The sequence below is a fragment of the Rhipicephalus microplus genome, chromosome 5, assembly GCF_043290135.1.
Source record: "Rhipicephalus microplus isolate Deutch F79 chromosome 5, USDA_Rmic, whole genome shotgun sequence".
NCBI classification, from domain to species: Eukaryota; Metazoa; Arthropoda; class Arachnida; order Ixodida; family Ixodidae; genus Rhipicephalus; species Rhipicephalus microplus.
In genome coordinates this window covers 174,835,501-174,858,955 of record NC_134704.1, presented here as the reverse complement: position 1 = coordinate 174,858,955, position 23,455 = coordinate 174,835,501, and the positions used below count along the sequence as shown (strand labels likewise).

The 23,455-nt window shown below is 46.7% G+C and overlaps 1 pseudogene; it reads left to right on the top strand.

The window, feature by feature from the left end:
- Positions 1–446: 446 nt before the first annotated feature.
- Positions 447–4,072, top strand: LOC119173315 (uncharacterized; annotated as a pseudogene).
- Positions 4,073–23,455: the final 19,383 nt, after the last annotated feature.

Below are 23,455 nucleotides of genomic sequence, written 5' to 3'. Positions count from 1 at the left end.
GGGACCCCGATAAGAGGCGAAGCAGCAGCGTTGCGCATGAGTAGCGTATCAGGTTGAACGGTGCTAACGCGGGTGCTGTGGTGAGCACTGGAAGATTAATTTGAAGTGGTGGCTGGCACGCCAAGTTTAGCGCGCGTGAACTGACGAGTCGGCGGTGTAGCGAGTCGCGGTAGCGGCAGGTGTTGCGGTCGAACGGACGAGGCGGCAGCTACCAACGTTACTAGATTAGCTTCAGTTCGAAAGCTCCGCGTCGGCGCGTGACCCCTTTCCGTCTCCTGCCGCGTGGTGGCGCTCGGCACACGCTCGGCCCGGCTTACAGGCTCGTCGAAGCACGTTGCGCGAACCGTTTTTGTTGGTGTTGTTGTGGTATTCTTTGTTCATGTGCTTTGTTCATCATGTTCCAGTCGTCTGGCGTTATAAGTGGCGTTGTATCGTGACCAACCGGCATGCCGCGTTGTTTCGTAAACGGCTGCAAAAGCGTTTACGATTCTCAAAGATCTGCCGAGAACAAGCATTTCTTCCGGGTGCCTAGAAATTTTTCACGTCTTCAAGTGTGGCAGCGTGCGATTCCACGACTGGACAAGCAGGTCTCAAGTTCTTGCGTTGTGTGCGATCTCCATTTCAAGGACAGTGACTTAGTGAAGGAGTTCGTGCACAACATAAACGGGGACGCTATCATTCCGCGCGACAATTGGGTGCTCAAGGACGACGCTGTTCCCCGCTTGTTCCCGAACTGCCCTTCATACCTTTCGAAACCAGCACGGAAACGTAAGCAACCAGCTGTGCGGAGGGCACCTCCCGTCAAGGTGTGCAAAAGGCAAGGTGATGGCGATGTTACAAGCCTGTGTGATGATGGAAGTAACTCCCCTGGGTGTGGAGCTATCGCGTCGCTCTACAGCGAGCTCGTGGATTTGGCCAAAACAAACCAGAAAATTCAAGGCTGGTCTCTTGAAGTTGTTGACGCCAGTGTTGTTGTGTACAAGCTCAAAATGGAAAATGCTGTGCCTAAGTTGATAACGATGTTGTAGTGTCTAGGACACTTGCTGTTTCTGTGAGGGCCAATGGGCGACTTGTGCTGACCGTAGTGTACGCCAAAGATCAAAATGTTGACGTGAAGACAGTTGAAGAATTTAAGTGTTTACTTGGTATGTAGAGAAAATAAAGTTCTGTGAAGGCTGCCCTACGAAGTTGTACCCTTCCATATAGAAAAGCTCAGTGGCTACCCAGGATGGCAACACATGGCGACGAGAAACGTGCGCAACTCTGTCCTTAAATTCCACGTGTCATGAATGCAAGCTGCTAGGCAAGCTGTTTTCGCAGCGCACCAACAAGCAAAACCACAGTAAACCTAGTCAGAAGAGCGCTCAGATGAAAGTGCTACGGCGCAAGGTTATTGGTGCTACTTTGAAACGAGAAAGGGCAAGGCAGGATATTCTCCTCATAAAAAAGCAGCTCCGCGCACTGTCGGATTCAAAGAATATTGAAGTTCTTCAAATACTTCCAAGTAAGCAGCAACTTGTGTTAAAAGCTGCCTTCATGGCAGCAAAATCAAAGCTTGGAAGGCACTGTGACCAAAAGTGGCTGATGACGTGCCTCCTCCTACAAATCTCCAGTTCGAAGGCATACAGTTTAATATCTGATATGCAGTTGCTGCCACTTCCAACTAAAGCGCGTCAAATAATCAATGGAATACCCTGTAAATATGGCTACAACCATGTAGCACTGAGGTGCATCGAGGAGCACCTAAATGACAAGAGCCATCTGAGGCGTTGTGGTGTGCTTCTCGTTGATGAGATTAAACTAAAGCAGGCCGTAGCATTCAACAAAGCCTCCTACAAAATGGATGGATTTGTGGACTATGGGATGAGCAAGCGACAGGCATGGATCAGCTTGCGGATCATGAGATAGTACTCATGTATGTCCCGCTTTTTGAAGACTGGGTACAGCCTATTGCTACATTTGACACCAAAGGAGCTGCACCAGGAAAAGTCCTGTCCGAGATTGTAATCAGTGCTGTCATACAACTCCATAAACATGGTGCTTCTGTGCTGGCCATCATAAGTGACGGAGCTGGCAATAACCGCTTCATGCGGAGCCACCTCGGAATATCTGGAAAATTGGATTCTGCATGTCATTTCATCGAACACCCCTTGGAACCATCGCAGAATATATACTTTATCTGTGATATCCCACATGTCATGAAGTGTACCCGAAATCACCTAAAGAAACACACCTACGAAATGGTAAGAGCAAATAGCGCACTACAAATGAACAAACCTTTAACTACATGTTCTCTCTCTTTCAGGCGGGTGATCATCAAGTCAATTTTCAACATTACGTTACTCTTTATGAAACAGAGAAGAACAAGCAACTGCGAGTGGTGCCCAAGCTGACAAGAGCTCATGTGGCTCCCGACAACCTCCGTAAAATGAGCGTCCGTCTTGCTACTCAGGTATAGTTCGCCTGTTAATCAATGCTTGACATTTGCCTGCAAATTTTGAAGAGATAGGTGCTCCTTTATGAAAAAGAAAAATTTTTCATTCATCCAACAGCAGCACAAAACCATAAAAGAAGTATTCTTCCCACTTTCTCAAAATCGCAGCTTCAGTAGACTAGGACAAACTTTTATAAAACTACGATGCTGTCTGTGAGGTTTATTTTATACGCAATTGTCCACCTAATAGTAAAACGAAGCTGCAACTCAAATGAGACGCTTGTCCAGCTTGCGGATTTCCACAGAACTGATATGCCAAGCATTTCTTTCATAGCTCTTCAGCCGTTCTACATCACTTGGAATCAAAGTGTACCGAGAAGCAAAAGTGCCAGGTTTCGAAGAAAGCGAAGGAACAGAAGCATTCACCAAAGTCATCAATGACCTTTTTGATGCCTTGAATGTCAAGTTGCCGTCCCAAGAAATCAGACCGGGCTCAGAAAAAATACAGGTGATAAATCTGCTCGTTGTATTTGCTTTATCATGTCTTCGGCTCGCGTTAAATCTGTTCAAATTTCTGCTAAAACTTTCACTCATATCCCTCTTTATGCCGTTCATCTTTAGGTCATCAAAGATTTTTGGCTCTCCTTAGTATGACTGAGAGAAATGCTGTCTGCAGTGGCCTGCAGCTTTTTACATCACAGATGACGACAGAGGCTATGCGGGTAACTTTGCTGTCAACACTTGACATCATTGAATACTTGTTTCGCCAGGGTACTCACTATATTTTCACAGCTAAGCTTAACCTCTAGAGGTGAGTGCAAAAGCTGTGTTTATTCAAGTTCAATAGAACTGACAGATTTCTTTTACTTTTTTCAGTGCCACTTCGGATTAGTGCGCTCATTTGGTGGCGATGAATCACATCCAACAGTCGTCAACTTCACACAAATATTCCGACTTCTGAGTTTGTACACACCGATCAAAACAGCTCTGCGTGGGAGCGTGGAAGGTGCACCAAGTGCTGTGCTTGTTGGTGTTTAAGATACCTTGAGAAGAACGAAAGAAGACGGTAGCTTGAATAAGGCCAAGTTGCGTGATACGATTGAGGCTAGGATGCGTGACTTGACCACAGAGCCAGGGGACTCCCACCAGCACGAAGACAGCGACCACGTTGATTTGAAAGGAGAAGTAAACGAGAGCACCCTGTACTATTTGTCAGGATATGTGGTTCATAAATTCACAAAAACCACCACCTGCTCTTCGTGCATAGGAGACATAAGCTCCACTGAGCCAGATGTAGGCAAAGATGCTTACCTCACTATTTACAGGAGCTCCAAGGAAGGGTCTATGAAACATGCTTCGAGAAAAATGCTGCACTTTGTGAAAATTGTGAACCGTGCAGTTTCACATTCCTTGAGCGGCGATCAAGTTACATCAGACATCTTTTGGGACATGCTTGATGAGCTGGAGATGGAGAACATCAATCGTTTTGGTTGCGTGGAGCATGAGGCTGCCTTTACATGCCAGGTGCTGAATTTTATTATAGTTACCAGGATGCACTTCTACGCTAGAGATGTGAGTCGTCGCTTTGAGAATAGCGAAAAAGCCACAGTGGCAAATAAAAAGGCCCATTTGCTGTAGATAAATGCGTCATCCATCGCTAAGTGGGCGCATAAAATTTTTTATACTTTTAAAGAGCAATAAATCACTTTGTTGAATCAAAGCACAAGCTCTCTTTCATTCATTCTTCTAGACTCCCGAACAAGCAACAAATACGTGAAATGAACGCGGAGTCTCGTAACTTACGCAAAGATGGGAAACATCGCTGGCTATGTTTTCAAATAAACAACTTCACTAGGAGACACCGAATTAACAAACGAGATTGGCTATTTTTGTGTTGAGCAGTTTGACTGAACCTCTAACGCGCAATCGCAGCTGAATAGCACGTCAGTCCATACCCTCGCATTGCTGTTCGCATTACCGCAGATGTGTAGTGAAGGTAGATTATTCGCCATGCCTGGGGTCTGTACTTCAATCTTATCGCGGAGGAAATACAAATTCACGTGTTGCGAACGAAACCCACTCGGAGCAGGCGGCCGCAGACAGCAGAGCACAGGCAAGCAAACGCAGTTTTAGGGCTGGATGGATGAATGGATATGACTAAACCTTTAAGATCGGGCGGTGGCTAGTGCCACCAAGCCGTAATGCTTAATGAACCAAAAACTAGATTTATTTTTTCTTTAAAAAGTGAGTTTGAGGATTCGTACTTTGCAGTAAAGTTTAATTTTCACTCGTGCCTTGACTTTAGCCACCAATCAGATAACCTCCTTCTAGCTAAGCCTACCCACTTAAAGTCTATTTTGCCCTCCTTGTCCCTAAACCCCAGTGCTTTGAAAAACTCTGCGCCAGCATCCTGAACTATAGGGTGAAGCCCTTTACAGAACATTATCAAGTGTTCGGCAGTTTATTCTTCCTCTCCACACGCTCTGCATACTGTGTCTACCCCTTCGTATTTGGCCCGATATGTCTTGGTTCGCAGTACTCCCGTCCTGGCCTCATACAGTAGAGAACTACCCCGAGTGTTATCATAGATCCGTTCATTGCTAATTTCCTGCTTAAAAGTTCGATAGATCTCTAGTGCGGACTTCTTAATCATGCCCATTCTCCACATGTCAGTCTCCGTTTCCTTCACTTTCTTCTTAACCGATAGTTCTTTTTGGTTTGGCCACCTGATGTTTTCTAAGTATTAACCAGTCAATTTCCTGGTTCGCTTCCTCCATTTTGTATCGACATTCTTAATGTACAAGTAGCTGAAAACCTTCCTAGTCCAACGCTCCTCCCCCATTTCTCTCAATAGCTTCTCAAATTTTATCTTGCTGCTAGCTTCCCTGCCCTTAAATGATGACCATCCCATATCACCTTGTACTCCCTGATTTGGTCTATTCCCGTGAGCTCCTAAAGCAAGCCTACCTATTCCACGTTGCTTAATTTCTAATCTTGCTTGAACTTCTGATCACATGCACAAGACGGCATTGCCGAACGTCAGCCCAGGAACCATGACCCATTTCCATATTCCTCTCACAACATCATACCTATTATAATTCCACAGTGCCCTATTTTTCATCACTGCCGCATTCCTGTTACCTTTAGTCGTGACGTATATTTCGTGTTCCCTCAGGTACTCGGCCCCATTGCTTATCCATACGCCCACATATTTGTATTTATCTGTTATCTCTAGCGTGACCTCCTGTATTCTAAGCTCACTACCTTCGTTGTCATTGAAAATCATGACTACTGATTTTTCCTTATTGAATCTAAAATCTAACCTATCTTCCTCATTACCGCAGATGTGCATCAATCTCTGCAAATCTTCCTTGTTGTTGGCCATTAGCACTATATCATCTGCGTACATTAATGCTGGTAGTGCCTGATCAATGAGTTTTCCTTGTTTGACTAAAGAGAGGATGAAGCCCAGTCCACTTCCCTCTAATTTGGCCTCTAATCCTTGTAGGTACATCGTGAATAATAAGGGTGACAGGGGACACCCCTGCCTAAAACCCCCGTTTTACATCTGCAGGCTTGGATACCTGTTTTTCCCACTTTGTTACCTTGTTACCTTTATAGATATTCTTTAAAAGATTAGTGAGTACTTGTTCCACGCCTAGTGTGCCCAGTATTCCACACAATTCCTCTTGAACCACGCTATCGTACGCTCCCTTGATATCCAAAAATGCTAGCCACAGGGGCCTGTGTTTTTTTTTTCTGCTATTTCGATGCACTGCGTCAGTGAGAACAGATTGTCTTCCAACCTCCTGTGTTTCCAAAACCCTTTCTGCAGTTCCCCCAGCACCCCCTCATCCTGTGTCCATGCCTGCAGTCTTTCCTTTATAATCTGCATCACCAGCCTGTAGACCACTGATGTCACTTTTATAGGACGGTAGTTCTTTATGTCAGCTTTGTCCCCCTTTCCTTTATAGATCATGCTCATCCTGCTAAGTTTCCATTCATCGGGAATTCACGATCGATTATTATTTTGCTCACTGCCTCTCTCAAAGCCTGCTTAGACTTCGGACCTAATGTCTTTATCGGCATAATTGGAATGCCATCTGGGCCTGTTATGTACTACTAGGAACCCTTTTCTCAGCCCTTCCCCACTCTCGTTGTGAAAATGGAGCCATTGCACCACTTCATTCGTCCTTGTCTATTGTGGTGCATAAAGTACTTCTTCGAAATTTTTCTGTCACCCTTGTTCTTATATATTAAATAGCTTCGTCCCCTTCTAGCCTAGCACCTTGGGCTGTAGTTATAAAACTCTGCTCTAGGCTCGTCTCATTTCTTAGGGAGTTGAGATGGTTCCGAAATTTCGCAGCTGCCTTTCTATGTTTTTTATGTACTTCTGCCAGCCACTGAGCTCCCTTTCTTCTAATCTTTTCATTGATAAGAAGGGATGCATCCCTTCTACAGCTTAGAAAGGTTTCCCATTTTCTTTCAACATCATCTGTCGGTTCACCCCGCTGCTTAGCATGTCTGTGTTCCCTAGAGGCTTCGGACGTTTTGCTATGGCTCTCTTAACTTCCTCATCCCACCAACTTTTGGGTTTGTGTCTTCTTTTTCGGGGTGACTTGTCACGCGTCTTAGCAAGCTCTAGCTTAAAGAGTCTAATTAGATTCGTGTATGTCCACACTGTCTTATTATCCTCCGCGATTACTTTCTCAATTTGTTTAGTGGCTATTTCAATTTGCCTTTAAGGATAAAAATTTTCCTGTAGTCGCTCATCTTGTCTCCTTCCCACTTTCACTGCTTTTCCAAACCTTAGCTTGATACGTTTGTGATCACTACCCAGACTTCAAGAGCCACCTTCATCTATGTGCATTCCCCTGAGCTTATCATACATCTTGTGGGAAATCAGAGCATAATCTATTGTCGACTGCAGCCTTCCTACCTCCCATGTTATTTACCCTTCACACTTCTCGGTACTGTTACAAATGATCAAATCAAGCCTTTCACACATATGCATGATCATTTTGCCTGTCGGGTTGGTATACCCATCTATATCTTCTATGTGCGCATTCATGTCTCCTAGTATAATTATCTCGCACTCTCTTCCCAACTCCTGAATGTCCTTTGATATACACTCTACCATTGCCTGGTTTTTCTCTCTGGCCTTTGCTCCCGTCCACAAGTACACGAAACCAAGGAGTGTCATTTGACCTGCCACTTTCCCTTTTAGCCATAAATGTTCCTTGCACTCCTTTTTGACCCTTTTCCAGTCTGTACGTTTATGAATGAAGGCCCCAATACCACTCCCCCCTTTCTGCTGCCTTCTGTTCTATTACAATATTCCCACGCGTAGTACGGATTGTTCGGATTTTGTTTCATGCCCCTGTGATGTGTTTCTACAAAACCGTATACCATCGGCCTCTCTTCCCTTAGCTGTTATTCTATTTCTTCCCACTTCAGCCTGTTCCTAACACCCTGAATGTTAATATACCCTATGTCTGATTCGGCTCAGAGATCGTGGCTACGTCTATTTATGCCCTGGACTCTACCTATCTTAGATATTGGTGCTCTTTTGGAATCGTATCTGTCCATACCATCTGTCAAAGATTGATTGATTGATATGTGGGGTTTAACGTCCCAAAACCACCATAAGATTATGAGAGACGCCGAAGTGAAGGGCACGTAAATTTCGACCACCTGGGGTTCTTTAACGTGCACACAAATCTGAGTACACGGGCCTACAACATTTCCGCCTCCATCGGAAATGCAGCCGTCGCATCCGGGATTTGAACCCGTGACCTGCGGGTCAGCAGCCGAGTACCTTATCCACTAGACCACCGCGGTGGGGCACCACCTGTCGAAGAGTCTCCCTTGTTGTTTTCCTCGTTACTAGCTATCCTGCACTCCGAAGGGCTCGCTTGCCCCCCAAAAAAGCTACTGCGCGTCCTGCAAGTCGCCAACCCACCTTATGACCTAGCCGCCCATCGAAGTGAATTCTGTCTCGTTGAAAACCACCCCACCTATGCACCTCTCTGTTTATTTTCACCACCTCAAAGCCTTTCTCTCTATTCATCCGCCATATCACTAGGTTTGCGTTGACAACCGCTCTTTGCAGGTTGCAATCACGCACCGGTACCTCCGGTATCGTGCATATCGCTACCTGTACCTTAGAAGTGGCGCGCATGTCATCGACGCCTTTCGCCAGTGTGGTTTCTAGTCCTGCTCTATCTTCATTTAAGACATCGTTTAAACCACCTGAAATTATCACGAGGTTTCGTCTATCAGCCGTAGTTTTGATTTTTGCGCTCGCTTGCCTCATGACTGCTTCAAGCTTGCGTCCTGGGAACGCCCCTACTGCAACCCTCTTGTCACCTCTTACCCTCTCTTTGATGGCTACTGTGCATCGATTTAAATTCGAGTCCCCGGCGATTATCAAATGCTCTGACTTTTCAGCTGGAGCGTCCTGCACCTGGGGGCAACTCGCACCTGTGACGCCGGCTGCTTTGTCCCCTCCCAGCCCCACCACTACCTCCCTGAAGCTGGGCCTTGCGACAATTGAACCGGCTGCACCTGTTTTTTGCAAACTTGCTTGCTCTTCCTTCTCCACGGTTCTGGTTGCCGGTTCCCTACTGTTCTCTCCGTACGCCGCTTCTTTGTTCAGCTTCGCTAGTGCTTCCTCGGTGGACTTCAGTCTCTCTCTCATTGCCCTCGTTTTCTCTTGCTCTGTCGCCAACGCAGTCTCGAGCTCGGCGATTCTCATCAGCAGTTCACTCTGGGCAACCATTATTTTCTCCGTTTTTTCCTCAACCTCACATTGCCTACACTTCGCGTCAGCCTATTCTCCATCCGCTTCTACGCTTGGGTCCACTTTCAAACCCACTCCACATCCTGAACACTTTAAAGTCTTTTTAACCATGCCTTTCTAATACCAATTGTCCCTATACTCGATAATTACTAAACTCGAGCCCTGCACTACGATAAAAAAAAGAAAGTCTAAGCTCTACTACAAAAATTTGCGTGTTCATAGTACGCGCATCTCCCCCACGGGGTGGCAAAAGAAAAAAAAAACAACGAAAAATTCAAACACACACACCCGCACTAACTAATAAATACCTGGTGACTGGTCCCCGAAAAAGCCGTACCATAAAATAAGTGCTACGAAGATTTCAACCGCTGCCTTATAATTACAAAGACAAGCTCAAAACATGCAAAAACACTTATCTGTGCAGTCGATCCGGAGCGCTCAAAAAACACGTTCATCCACCGTGACAGCCTGAACTGAACTGGCTAAGAAAGGTCGCAGCGCCGCCCCACGAGAGGAGACGAAAAGGGGACACATTCGCGCATGCGGCCTGGGCGGAGCTTGTAAACTGAAGTAATCTAGTAATGTTGGCAGCTACGGAGGCTGCGGTGAGCGCGCGTCAGGCGAGAGAGAGAGTGACGTCAGAGTGCAATGAGAAAAGAGCATGACGGCAACACTCAGCTGCAGCGTGACCCACTTGGCACCTCTCCAACATCAGTGGTAAGGGGGCGCGTTGCGGCGTGTTCATACGGATGTACGGAGGGACAGCGTTACACAGACCAGACAAGTAGCTTCTTCGCACCTAAAAACCAACTCATGATCACGCTGTCTAACCAAGAGGGTCATCTTGAGTGGTACTTGTGCTCAGTAAAAACTTGTGCAGATAATGGCATTTTAAGGTGTTCATTCAACAAAGCTTTAGCGATTCACATCTGCACGGCTGCGCGGCGACGGAACAAAGACGTCCAGGATTTTTCACTTCTGTATCCACTCTAAGAGCTGGAAAACGGGGGCGCGAGGTTACGTTGAACGTTAATATTGAGCACAAGACAACACTGACGATAAACAAAAACAAAAGAAAAATTAAGACCACAAAGAATAGAAAAAAACATTGGCTCACTACACATCTGACTAAATATGGTGCGATAAACGAGGCCTTTCGCATGAGTAATCATTTTCTTTCAGCGAATCGCCGCGTACGTGCTCTATCGCACGCAATCATACGCACAAAAGAACCTCAACACAGCGTGCTTGTGTTTCGATTATATAAGTGGTATAAATCATGTAAAGGAAGTCAGCCCATCTTTCCTAAGGTGATTCTGATGGGATGCGCAGCAGCAGCGTTGTGCAGGGGCGGCGTCACGGGTTGAACGGCGCTAACGCAGGTGCTGCGGTGAGCGTTGGAAGGCTCGTTTGAAGCGATGGCTGGCGTATGTCCTGTCGTTTCCTCAGAGTGGACGCGGGCGCTAAACCGCAGCTGGCACGCGTTTCGGCTTGACTACCACGACATCGTGAAGTGCACGCTGAGAGGCGGATGCTTCGGCGGGCGAAAGAGTGTCGTGTTACGAAAGACGGCGACACCAACACGGTCCCGAAGGCGCCACTGCTTCGACCTCCGCCGGGAAGGTCACCAGCCATTTGGTAGCGTAGGTTTCTCAGGTCGCGACTGCTTCTGCGCAGAGCTGATAGAGGAGGGGACGAGACGAGGGTGAGTTAAACAATGTTTATGTACAGCAGAGATACAGAGGCGTTATAAATTCGGCACTGGGGCCGACACTTTAGAGAATCGAAGAGCCGAGCTGTCTTCTCTGACACATAGGTCTACTGCTCGCGACCCGTCGCGGGGCTGTTTTTAAGGCACCGGGTGGGATCCTTTGAGTAACCGAATCCTCCTATGAGGCTCACCACTGAGCCGCGTCATTCTCATTAAATCCGGAGCCGCTACACGTGGCTGCACCCAAGGACGAGTGACGCCGCCACGCATTGCGTAAGACTCGCCAGACTGGAAGGTTCCTATTGCTGCAACGGGCTCGTGGGCTGAGGGGGCTCGCTGTGCGTTGTGCGACAGACCGGCTCTGCCACGTGACGACGCCGTTGAGTTGTTCGCGTCAGGCGGGCTCGCATGCTGGCCTTGACACAGATTCCCTTTTTCAGAGACATGGACGTTCGTTGTGGACGAGCTCGCAGGCATAACAGCACCCTGCCACCAGAAAATGCACCGGAAAGACGAGCTGCTTCCACGTGGCTCGGATGTCAGGTGCGCTTGTTTGCCAGGTCCCTCCAGGTTCGCCTCCAGGGCCATGGGTAGAATGCAGCTCCAGACTCTGTTCCGGGAACACATCCCATTCTTGAGGACGGATCCCAGTTCCACTGGCTTGTCGCCACAACATGCCGGCCAGCTTCGCTCGTCTCTTCTAACAATTTTTGGTCTCAGCACTTGTCCATGGTTCTGCAACTTGTCAAGAATGGTTCGACAAGAGACAACACACGATACAAGCAAGTGTCCTCGGTCACCCGGAAGAAAACCAGACAAAGTATAGTATAACATATACCTAGCTACGTGTCTATCGGAATTTCGTTCTCTCTACATCAAGAGGCCTATGTGGGACACAAGACTCTTAAAATGAGAACTCAAATTTTTACACGTACAACAACGTAACGAAATAGAATAGAACATAAAGTTGGCTCCTTGAGCTCAATCTGGACGAGAGCGCTCAGCTAAGGCCGTGATGAGGACAACATTGTGCCCTGAATCGCCAGCGAGAAACCGAAAGGTGGTGAAGGTACTAGTTCAAACGCATGGCTCAATGCGTATGCATTGGCGTTTAGCTTTCCTTTTTTGTAGCGAATGTCAAAGTTGTGCTGTTAGAGTATCATGCTCCACCTCTGTAACCGGCCACTTTTAGGCGACATGTTACTTAGCCAGGTTAGAGGACAGTGGTTCGTTTCGACCACAAACCTCCAACCGGAGACATAACAAGCTAGCTTTTGAACGGCCCACACGAGGCAAGCGCATTCTTTTTCAAATGTACTGTATGCCTCTTCCCTGCTGCTGAATTTTTGACTTAAATATTAAACTGGCCTTTCGTTACCAGCACTGTCTTCCTGGCACAATATAGCTCCCATGCCGCGATCACTCGCGTCGCATTGAATCACAAATCTCTTAGAGAAATCGGGCGCCATGAGAACAGGGTTTTCGCTTAGAGCCTGTTCCAGCTGGCAAAACGCCTTCTCCTTTTGTGAGTCCCATACTACTTTAACCAGCTCGGACTTTCGAAGTGTGTCAGTTAGAGGGCTGGCAATGCTAGAGTAGTTTTGCACGTAATGCTGATAGTATCCAGCCAGGCCCAAGAATGCCCTTATATCAGATTTTGTGGTCTGTCATGGATAGTTCACAATGGCGGCTACCTTAATTTCTGAAGGTTGACGCCGGCCACGCCCCACAACGTGTCCCAGGTAAGACACCTCGCCACACCCTAGGAGACATTTAGTAGGTTTCACGGTAAGGTCAGCCTCTTTAAACCTGTTCAGCACGACGCGTAAATGCTCGTCATGTTCTTCCCAGTTGTTTGAGAAGATGGCGACATCGTCAAGATACGGCAGAACGAACTCAGAGAGGCCTTTAAGAACGCGGTCCATTAAGCCTGAAAAACAAAAAGGCGCATTTTCCAATCCAAAGCTCAGCTTGAGTGGACGATACGTTCCAAATGGAGAAACAAATGCGGCATAGTGGCTAGCACGCTCCGTAAGGGGGACTTGCCTATACCCTCGCACGAGATCTCACGTGGAAATAAAACTGGACTGTGACACAGACACAGTTTCTACCCTCTCCTAGGGTTGGTATCGGGTAAGTTTGGTCTCGAGTTATGGCATTAAGATGCCGATAATTGATGCATGGCCTGGGATCTTTTCCCGGCACTTGAACCAATATTCGAGGGGATGTATAGTCGCTCTCGCCCGGTACTATGACTCCAACTTCAGCATTTTAGCGATCTCTTCTTTCATGATTTGCTTTTGCACAAGGGAACAACGATACGGCTTGCTACGAATTGGCTCCTCACAAGTTAGCTCGATATCGTGATCGATCACCGTCGTGTTTCCGGGACGGTCCGAAAACACGTCTTCAAACTCGCAAATATTTCTTTTCAGGTCCTTTTTTTTGGACTTCACTTAACCTAGGCTCAAGGCTGAACTGCTCCAAGATTACCTCCGATCCCCTTTCGATTACATCACTGGAGCTCAATATTTCTACTCCCTCTTCCTCTGAAGCATTTAACAGCAGATTTACGACCGCTTGACGTTGAACATGTGGTTTCATCAAGTTACTGTGGTAAATTTCGTTCGGCCGCCTTCCTCATTTCACTTCATAATTGGTATCAGAAAGCTTCGATATTACTTTGTCGGGCCCTTCCCAATGAACCCCAGGCTTGTTCTTGTTGGACGGCCGCAGCAGCACTACCTGACTTCCTATTTCAAAAGCGCGCTTCTTCACCGATTTTTCATAGTACTGCTTCACCAACACTTGTGCAGCCTTCGTGTGGCTTTCCACAAGATCCATCGTTTTTTCAAGCCTCTGAAGGAGGTCTAGAACATACACAACTACATTAGGGTCCTCATTGAATCCCTCCCAGGACTCGCGTAGCATTCTTAATGGTGTTCTCAAACTCCTGCCATACACAAGCTTTGCAGGGCTAAAACCGGTGCTCTCATGAGGAACTGATCTCAGAGCGAACATAGCGGGAGGAATACACGCTTCCCAGTCGCATTTGTGCTCGTAGCAAAGACCTCTAAGTATCCGTTTCAGAATAAAATGCATACGCTCTACCGGATTAGATTGCGGGTGATGGATCGAGCTGTGCACTACTTTTATTCCACATTTATCTATAAAGGTAGAGGTAAGACAGCTGGTGACTACACTGCCATTGTCGCATTGGGTTTCAGAAGGAAATCCGACGCGTGCAAATATAGATAGCAGTGCATCCACGACATGAGGGGAATTGAGCTTCTTAAGTGGTATCACTTCCAGAAATTTTGTGGCTACACAGAGAGCCGTCAGGATGTACCAACAACCTTGCCTTGAATCTGGCATTTTTCCGACGATATCAATTACTAGGCACCAAAATGGTTCTGTGATAATGGGCAAAAGCTTCATGGGTGGCTTCCACTTGTCCGTGGATTTCCCCGCTCTTTGACAAGTGTCGCATGAGCGTACAAAGTCTTCGATATCCTTCCAGCATTTCGGCCAATAAAACTGAAAGGGAACTCTAGCCTTGGTCTTTTTTATGCCGAGATGTCCGGCCCACGTGTTTTCATGCGCCAGTTCCAATAGTTGGCGACAATACTTTTCTGGCACCAAGAGGTGCTCATACTTGCGACCTTGCACATTTGTGTAGCTCTGATACAGGGGCCCTGCTTTCTCACAAAAAGAAACATTCCTTTCTTTTTTTCCCCAAGTTTACGCCTTCCATTAGCGCTTTAATCGAGAGGTCATCACGCTGCTTCCGAATGAGCGTTTCTCGATCAACCCTCGACAGCTCACTCCAACTTTCCGCTACAGGCGAGAGCGTTGCGCCCCTCTCGCTCTGACACAATGGCGCCATGTCGTCTCCTCCTGCTACGTAAACCGCACCAGTCGCTTCGGCGACGGGCCGCTCGAGTGACTGCTCACATGACTCACATGGAGAATTTCCTCTCTGAGGTTCCGTCGACTCGCCGCCAAGGTCACTTGACGCTTCACCACATTGAACAAGATCAAGCTCCTGCGAAAGCTTCCGCGCTTGCGATCGCGTGAGGGCTATGTACGCTAAGTTGGAGAAGAACAATTTACTCTACTCTTTGAGAAGCTGCTCTGAGTTGTTAGAGAAAAGATAACGAAAACGACCGGGAAGCGTGGCAGACACAGCCGCTTCGGTGCGAAGCTTACCGAACGGGCCTTCAATGACAACAGTAGCGATCGGTAAGCAAGCACTCTGCTCCTCGGCGACTTGCCTGATCTACGCGCATTTTCCTGTAAAGTCATCCGGAGACACCAATGAAGGATGGACAACGTTCATCGTTGCCGCTGAGTCGCGAAGTGCTCGACACGTTTTCTCATTCACACTAATTTCTTGGAGATACGGCTCCAACAACCGCATGTTCTTTTCCGATTCTCGGATTGTTGCGAAAACAAACTTTTGCTTACAGTTTATCGCGATGTGCCCTTCCTTTTTGAAGTTGTAGGAGATTAGCGGCTTCCGTGATTCAAACGCCCGTGTGATCAGTGCGTTGTTTAGGCATTGCACTCGATTTCTCCGCTTCCGCTTGCCCGTCCCCTACAGTGTCCTTCGTAAGAGACGGGTCCTTCTTGAAATTACGGTGCGGAGCGGGTTTCCGTTGAACAGGTTTCTTTCAAAAGCCCTCTCTCCTTTTACGCTTTTTAACGCGCACTGCTTTGCTATGCAACTTCAGCGAGTATAATACTTCTCAGCTAACTCTGCTGCCTTGTTTAGCAGTACTTCAAGTTTGTCCTGCAGCCAAAGCTTGACATCCTCCTCGAAGCAGCCGTAGAATCGCTCCTATGCAATGCATTCCACCGCTTTCTCGCGATCGTCATAAACACCTTCGCCCTCGAGCCATTCAATCAAATCGGCTTTAAGACGAAACGCGAAATCAACGTGTGACTCATTTCCCTTTTTAGCATACCGGAATCTTTGCCTCAAAGCCTCGGGTGACAACTTATAACGTCTCAAGAGCACTTCCTTAACCTCGTCATAGCTCTCAAACGCTTCCCTCGACAAGCAAGCTATCGCGTCGGACACTTCGCCGGGAAGAAGAGCTAACAGGTTCTGCGCCCAAAGAGACCGCTCCAAAGCATTTCGCTCACAGACGTGTTCAAACTTGACCGGATACTTTGCCATGTCCTCGCCTACTAAGAAAGGTGGCAGTTGGTCCCGAATTCTAAAACCGCCGACCTGAACTGTCGGAGAAGCTACGTTAGGCGCCTGCGAACACTGTAGGATTGCCAATTCTATTCGTTTCAATTTGAGGCGCTCCTGTCTCTCAGCCTCCTCACGCTCGCGACGTTCGCACCTTTCAGCTTCTTCACGTTCACGAACTTCTCACCTTTCAGCCTCCTCGTGGCGTGCTTTGATATCCACTCAGGTCTCATCGACTTCCTCAGCCGACACTCTCTCATCCTTCATGATCTCAAGAATGGCTTGCTTTCGTTTCGCACGGCCCAAGGTAATGCCGAGTTCCTCACAAATTTCGATGAGTATATTCACTTGAAGGTTCTCCATCGTTCACACTAGCATCTTGCTGCTTGTCGTACCCACTATAAGTCTACTAGAAAGACGCGCAACCAATTTTAACACTGCCGTGTTTATACCCTTCGCACTAACTTTGTTTCGAAAGCGCTTCGACTTTGCTTGAAACGATCAAAGCTCACTCTAATGCTTCACACAGCCCTTCTCTAAACTACTATAACCTGAGCTAGAGTAGTCTGGTGAACTGAGGGGAAACATCCGGCACTCACCTCATCGTTGTCGCTGACGCTGGCCGATACCACCGCTGCCACCACTGTTACGAAGCACGCCTCCGACGATGTTACGAAGGGCGCCACGAATCCCACCACTGCCACCACTGTTACGAAAGACGGTGACGCCAACACGGACCCGAAGGCGCCACTGCTTTGAACTCTGCCGGGAAGGTCACCAGCAGTTTGGTAGCGTAGGTTTCTCAGCTCGCGACTGCTTCTGCGCAGAGCAGGTAGACGAGCGGACGAGACGACGGTGAGTGAAACAAGGTTTATATACAGCTTAGATACAGAGGCGTTACAAATTCGGCTATGGGGCCGACAGTAAGACTCGAAGAGCCGAGCTCTCTTCTCTGACACATAGGTCTACTGCTTGCGATGCGCCGCGAGGCTGTTTTTAAGGCACCGGGTGGGATCCTTTGACTACCCAAATGTCCAACCAGAAGCGCCGCTGGCCGTGAGGTCAGAATCCTCCAATGAGGCTCGCCGCTGGGCCGCGTCATTCCCATCAAATCCGGAGCCGCTACACGTGGCTGCACCCAAGGACGAGTGACGCTGCCACGCATTGCGCAAGACTCGCCAGACTGGAAGGCGCCTATTGCTGCAACGGGCTCGTGGGCTGAGGGGGCTCGCTGTGCGTTGTGCGGCAGACCGGCGCCGTCGCGTGATGACGCCGTTGAGTTGTTCGCGTCAGGCGGGCTCGCGTGCTGGCCTTGACACCGATTGCCTTTTTCAGAGGCATGGACGTTCGGTGTGGACTCGCAGGCATAACAGTCGACTTCCAGCGTCCTCTCCATCGCAGATAAATGAGCCGGACGAGTGTTACTACTCGATGTGCACTCTAGCTTATCGAGCGCTGGAGAGGGCGAGGCGAGAGACAGCTGACACGTACAGATATGTCTCAATGCGTACATTAGGTCTTTGAAACAGGTGTTGCGGTGAACGAACGAGTTGGCATCTGCAGACGCTGCGGCAAGCGCGCAGCAGGCAAGAGAGAGAGTGACGTGGGCGCGCACTGCGAGAGGGTGTGACGTCAACACGCAGCTGCGGCGTAAGCTGCTTGGCACCGCTTCAACACCTGCGGTGATTGATTGATTGATATGTGGTGTTTAACGTCCCAAAACCACTATATGATTATGAGAGACGCCGTAGTGGAGGGCTCCGGAAATTTCGACCACCTGGGGTTCTTTAACGTGCACCCAAATCTGAGCACACGGGCCTACAACATTTCCGCCTCCATCGGAAATGCAGCCGCCGCAGCCGGGATATGGCTCTCGGCAGCGCGACCTTATTAGCCCCGAGAAGTTGGAGTGGCGGCTCCTGGTGGGAGGCCTGGGTGATGTCACGGCAAGGACCCTTCGACGGTCGCCGTTAAGCGCCTACATAACACGCACTCACATCGTACGCTGTTCTGCTGTTTGCGATCACTTTTCGTTTGACTCGAGCAGCATCGATAACGACGGCAAACTTTTGTTCTGTGCAGTCGCCAATGATTACGGCGCTATATCAGACTAACTTTGATCAGGTTTGTTGATGTCGCGCTGCAACTCGGGAATGGGCTCGATTATCGACCGTGGAAGCCGCATTCAGACAGCAGTGAAGAAGCAAGAACATGCCAGGTGGTCAAAATTATACTACAGCGTGTACCGTATTCAAGTCGTTGTTTTTACTCGTAAGAGCAGCATATTTACATTAAGATATATTTGATTTCTTTACGAGCGCTTTCTTTCAGAGGTATGTCTTCACTTTGCCAAGATATCTATTGGGCACATGCGCCTATCTAGCCACGAGTAGTAGTTTTTTTTTGGCTTTTGTTCCAAGCTCCACGCGCAATTACAAAAGACGATGCAGTATTGAGGCTCGCAACATATCTTCAAAGCGCTTGCTCAAGAACACGACCACAACTGTTGTATTTGTTTTTTTATATTTATACTCCCTCACTCCTCGTGTATTTCATTCCATACTTTTCGAGCAGTATTTCCAGGGCTTCATCTCACTGAAAACTAGTTGAGGTCTATGGCGCCAACTTCATGCAGTATCGTAGCAACGACGCAGCAGCTGTTACACAAGTAAGTGTACTAATTTAAATAGCCCCCTCGTGAAATATAGTTTCTTGCACGTGATTATCTACAAGTTTCATCAACCTGTACGTGGATGTGAAATTGGAGATCAGACACTGAGTCAATCGGGCGAATAACATTTAATTATCATGCGGGCTACGTCGCCGAGAGTGCTCATAAAACCATTCACAACGCTCATTGTGACTTCCAGGCGTTTGCTTTGGAAACAATAGCTATCAGTTGTGCTCGCACGTGAATTAAACATTACCGCTTGTGGCGTGGCGTTTGATCTGACCAGCAGATCCAGCAAATCGGAATATGCGGCCACATAATTGCAGGTGACTAGCTGTTTGGAAGAAAAACTTACGTAAATTAGGTACAAATATCATTTGAGCATTTGCCTGTGCATTTTGTATGCGAGCGTGTTACTTTAGATATATTGAAAGATTTTCCCGTAAATTCATATAACGTCTCTTTTAGCAGAAAACACTATTTTGTCAAATCCCCTGAATAATCTACATAAAAACCACGATTTATTTAGGGAATTGAAAACACCATAATTTCATTTGTAATCCCTTCGGACACATGTTCCAACTTAGGAGTGCACGCCAAGTTGTAAATAAAGTTGGGACCATGAGCGTAAAGCATTTAAAGACTGACTTCTCGGCGTAAGCGGTAAAAGCAATAAACGTCTTGCAGTCGTTGCTTCAGAATTTTCACAGTGATTCTTCCGTTGGGAAGAAAGTTTGCCCATCACATTATCGCAACTTTCTGCAGCTACATAACTCTTGCTAACATTTTTAACAGCTGACTTTTACCTTGGTATAGGCTTGTATCGGAACAATGAGCAATTATCGCCACTGCATCGCATAAGAGCGGGCACAGAAAAAGGCGATCCTCGGCCACGGAGCCAACAAGTCCTTCCCATGACGTCAGTTCGCCATAACTGCCGCACCGCCAGTGTTCGTTCTCGGGGCTAATAACCTACGCAGATAATCGACTCGTACTTCCGGACTCCTGCATGAAAAGCTCTGCAGGTTTTCCCAGCCAGCCAGTTTAGCAGAAGTGGTTGTCGCTACGAATAGCCTACGGAATCGTATTCTTCCTACAGGTGTGACTCCCATTTTCTTTTTACATTCTTGTCTTATGCCACTACTGCTGCTCCTAGAGCTTTGTACAACTTCGTGATGCTTACGTGCGCTGAGCTTGTAAAACGTTTAGAGGTGTTAGAAAATGTGCTGCAGGGTAAAGTTGGTTTGGTTGTCGAAGATGTTGTTTCTTGCGTTAAATCTCGGATGGATGCTGACCCTGACCAGCGAATAGAGAAGTTGAAAAAAAGAAATCGACGAAATGAAAATCAGTATGAACTTCCTCCGAGAACAGTAGAAAAGCTCAAAGAAAAACATAATCATTTGCTAGTTGCAAACAAGGCTTTAAATGCTCTGAACTCAGAATTAGAAAAAAAGAATTGCTGAGATGTAACAATATTCCGTAAAAATAACGTAGAAATCAAAGGAGCTCCGTTCACTCTGGGTGAATGTGGCCTAGCGATTCTTAAGCGCATCGATAGCAAAATTCAATACCTTCTTTACGACTCTGACGTTGACATAGTTCGTCGCGTACCCTCAGGCTATACTACAAAAAATATAATAGCACGCTTTTGTTACCGCTCAAGGAAGGCTCCATTTGTACGCAAAGCACGGAAGACACAGCTGGAGACACGCTATCTTGATTTTTCAGGAAATGATGTCCGGCCCGTATATGTAAATGATCACTTGTCCCAGCCGAACAAGAAGATTTCCGCGATGGCCCTTAGCCTGAAAAAACAAAAGAAATGGAAATTCGCGTGAACGAATGATTGTCAAATCAAAGCCCGCAAAACAACTGACTGCGGTGTATTCCGATTCCGAATTCGAGACGAAGATGACCTAAGCGTATTTCGAACTAGGTTCATATCATATCTTGACGTTTCAATGCCTTAAAATGTTACTGATAACCTTCGGTGTTCATCATATCAGACCTACATTTGAATAATTCATTTTAATGCGTACAGCTTATACAACCATTTCGATTATTTTCACGCCTTTTTTTGTGTTTACACTCTCCGTGTGCGATAATCTGTGTTTCGGAGACACGGCTTACCGACTCTCACTAAAACGTGCTTTGATTTCCGAACTATAACGCAGAGTACAACCACCGTGCATCCTCGTGCCACGGCGGCGCTGCGATATTTATATCTAACAATGTTAGCTACAAACGTAGAACTGACTTGGTTCTTGATGGTCCCGATTGTGAGACAGTTTGGACAGTATGTGGTAGTCCTGATTTCAATAGCAACTCACGCAAAATGGTATTCGGTTGCATATACCGTTCCCCTATCTCTTCTATGGCTAACTTTTGGCTCTGCTCTTGACGTCTCGCTTCATTCACTCACGCAAGAAAGCGAAAACATAATCTTCATAGGGGACATCAATATCAATGTTTTGGATGATTCAAGTTTCAGTCAATACAAAACACTTTTCTGTAGAGTCGCGACTCCTTTTAAAACGAATCTACTCTCTCTGTGGGTAACACTTCTCGTACTTTTTTTGATGATGTCTTAACAAGTCTTCTGGTCCCTCCTGAGGCTTTTATAATGCGTGCCGCTATTACGGACCACTTCTCTGTAGCACTTCGCTTTAATCGCGTGGTTACTCCTACAAATACTTGCTTCTACAAGTCAATCTTTGATAAAAAAAGTTTACTGATTCAATAGGTGCAATAAACTGGTCCCATGTTATTTCTTGCACTGACCCTGAGACAGCCTACAGAGAACTTTGTTCCCTTATATCTAATATCATAACTTTTTCGACCTCAACTCTTTTGTGCCGAAGAAAACAGGCTTCTCCTTAGAACCCTTGGTTAACACCAGGACTTCTGGCCTGTTCACGAAAAACAGACAATCTATACAGAAAACCTAAAAAAAAAAACCTTATAATATGGCTTTGTGGTAACGTTGCAAAATTACGGCAATACATTAAAATCCCATTGAAGAAAGTGAAACGAAATCGCTATAAAATTTAATAATGCAAGCTGGTAAGAATACGGGAAAACAGTGGCGTATACTTGACTCTTTTCTGAATAAAAATAAAGCTGCGGCTTGTATGACTGAAATAAGTCCATGCCGCTATTACGGACCACTTCTCTGTAGCACTTCGCTTTAATCGCGTGGATACTCCTACAAATACTTGCTTCTACAAGTAAATCTTTGACAAAAAAAGTTTACTGATTCAATAGGTGCAATAAACTGTTCCCATGTTAATTCTTGCACTGACCCTGAGACAGCCTACAGAGAACTTTCTTCCCTTATATATAATATCATAACTTTTTCGTCCTCAACTCTTTTGTGCCAAAGAAAACACGCTTCTCGTTAGAACCCTTGGTTAACACCGGGACTTCTGGCCTGTTTACGAAAAACAGATAATCTATACAGAAAATCTAAAAAAACCTTATAATATGGCTTTGTGGTAACGTTGCAAAATTGCAGCAATACATTAAAATCTTATTAAAGAAAGTGCAACGAAATCGCTATAAAATTTAATAATGCAAGCTGGCAAGACTGCGGGAAAGCAGTGGCAAATACTTGACTCTTTTCTGAATAAAAATAAAGCTGCGGCTTGTATCACTGAAATGAGTCTCGATGGAAGGACGTTTCACACTTCTGATGTCATTGCCAATGCTTTCAGGTAGTATTTTTTCTAGTATCAGCGCTAAATCCGAGTAATTATGTATTAAAGAAGCAGTGACATGAATTTACTCATGCCAAGATTTTTGCGCCAGCGAGGAGCTATAGACACCATAGCAGCGATTAGCCACCTAAAACGCAACTGAGGAATGAATAACTATCACTTTTATTGATTTATATCAGTGGTATCAAGCACTATTAAAAACGGTTGGCAATCCCACCAATTTTTGTGCTGGCAGCACCAGCAGTGGCGCTACCTCGTGGTCACCTCCAGATCACACCACAGCTGACCACTTCTCTACAGAAAAGTGTGACATCAGGCTCAGCTGCTCCGCAAACATTTCATCTGCTAGGCGGACACATTCAGCCATGCCTTGTCACCTGCATTGTTGTCGTCGCCGTGCAAAGTGCCGACTCGGGTTCAATACGATAGTCTGCAGCTTGGAATTCCCGTTAGTCGTGACGTCACAAATTCTTTTTGCTTCAATCGACCTTTTGCAGACCAATGATTTCAAAATGGACGCCGTTCCAAGCCGTACACTACAGCACGAGGATGCGTGCTTCAGCCATGTTCGCTCGTGTGTCTCAGTTAGTTTTGGCGTGCAAAGCTTTGAGGTATACGTAGAGGGGTCAATGCAATACAGCTATCGCGAATAAGCAACAGCGGAGAAATAGAATACGTTTCCTGCTTTCCAGGTTCTTTTTTCTGCCTCTAGATTGCTTCACCTATCCCGGCTGTCGCGGTTAACACAGTATTACCACTTTAACGTGGACGCAAAGTCAACAGATGAACTAAATTTCAACGATGCCTGCGTGTTATTTGTTAGCGATGATATCGGACAATACGCTGTTTCACATTTGATAGCTTGTGGTCGTGTTAATGTGTAACCCATACGTGATATAGAAAGGCACCCTCATTGCGCTT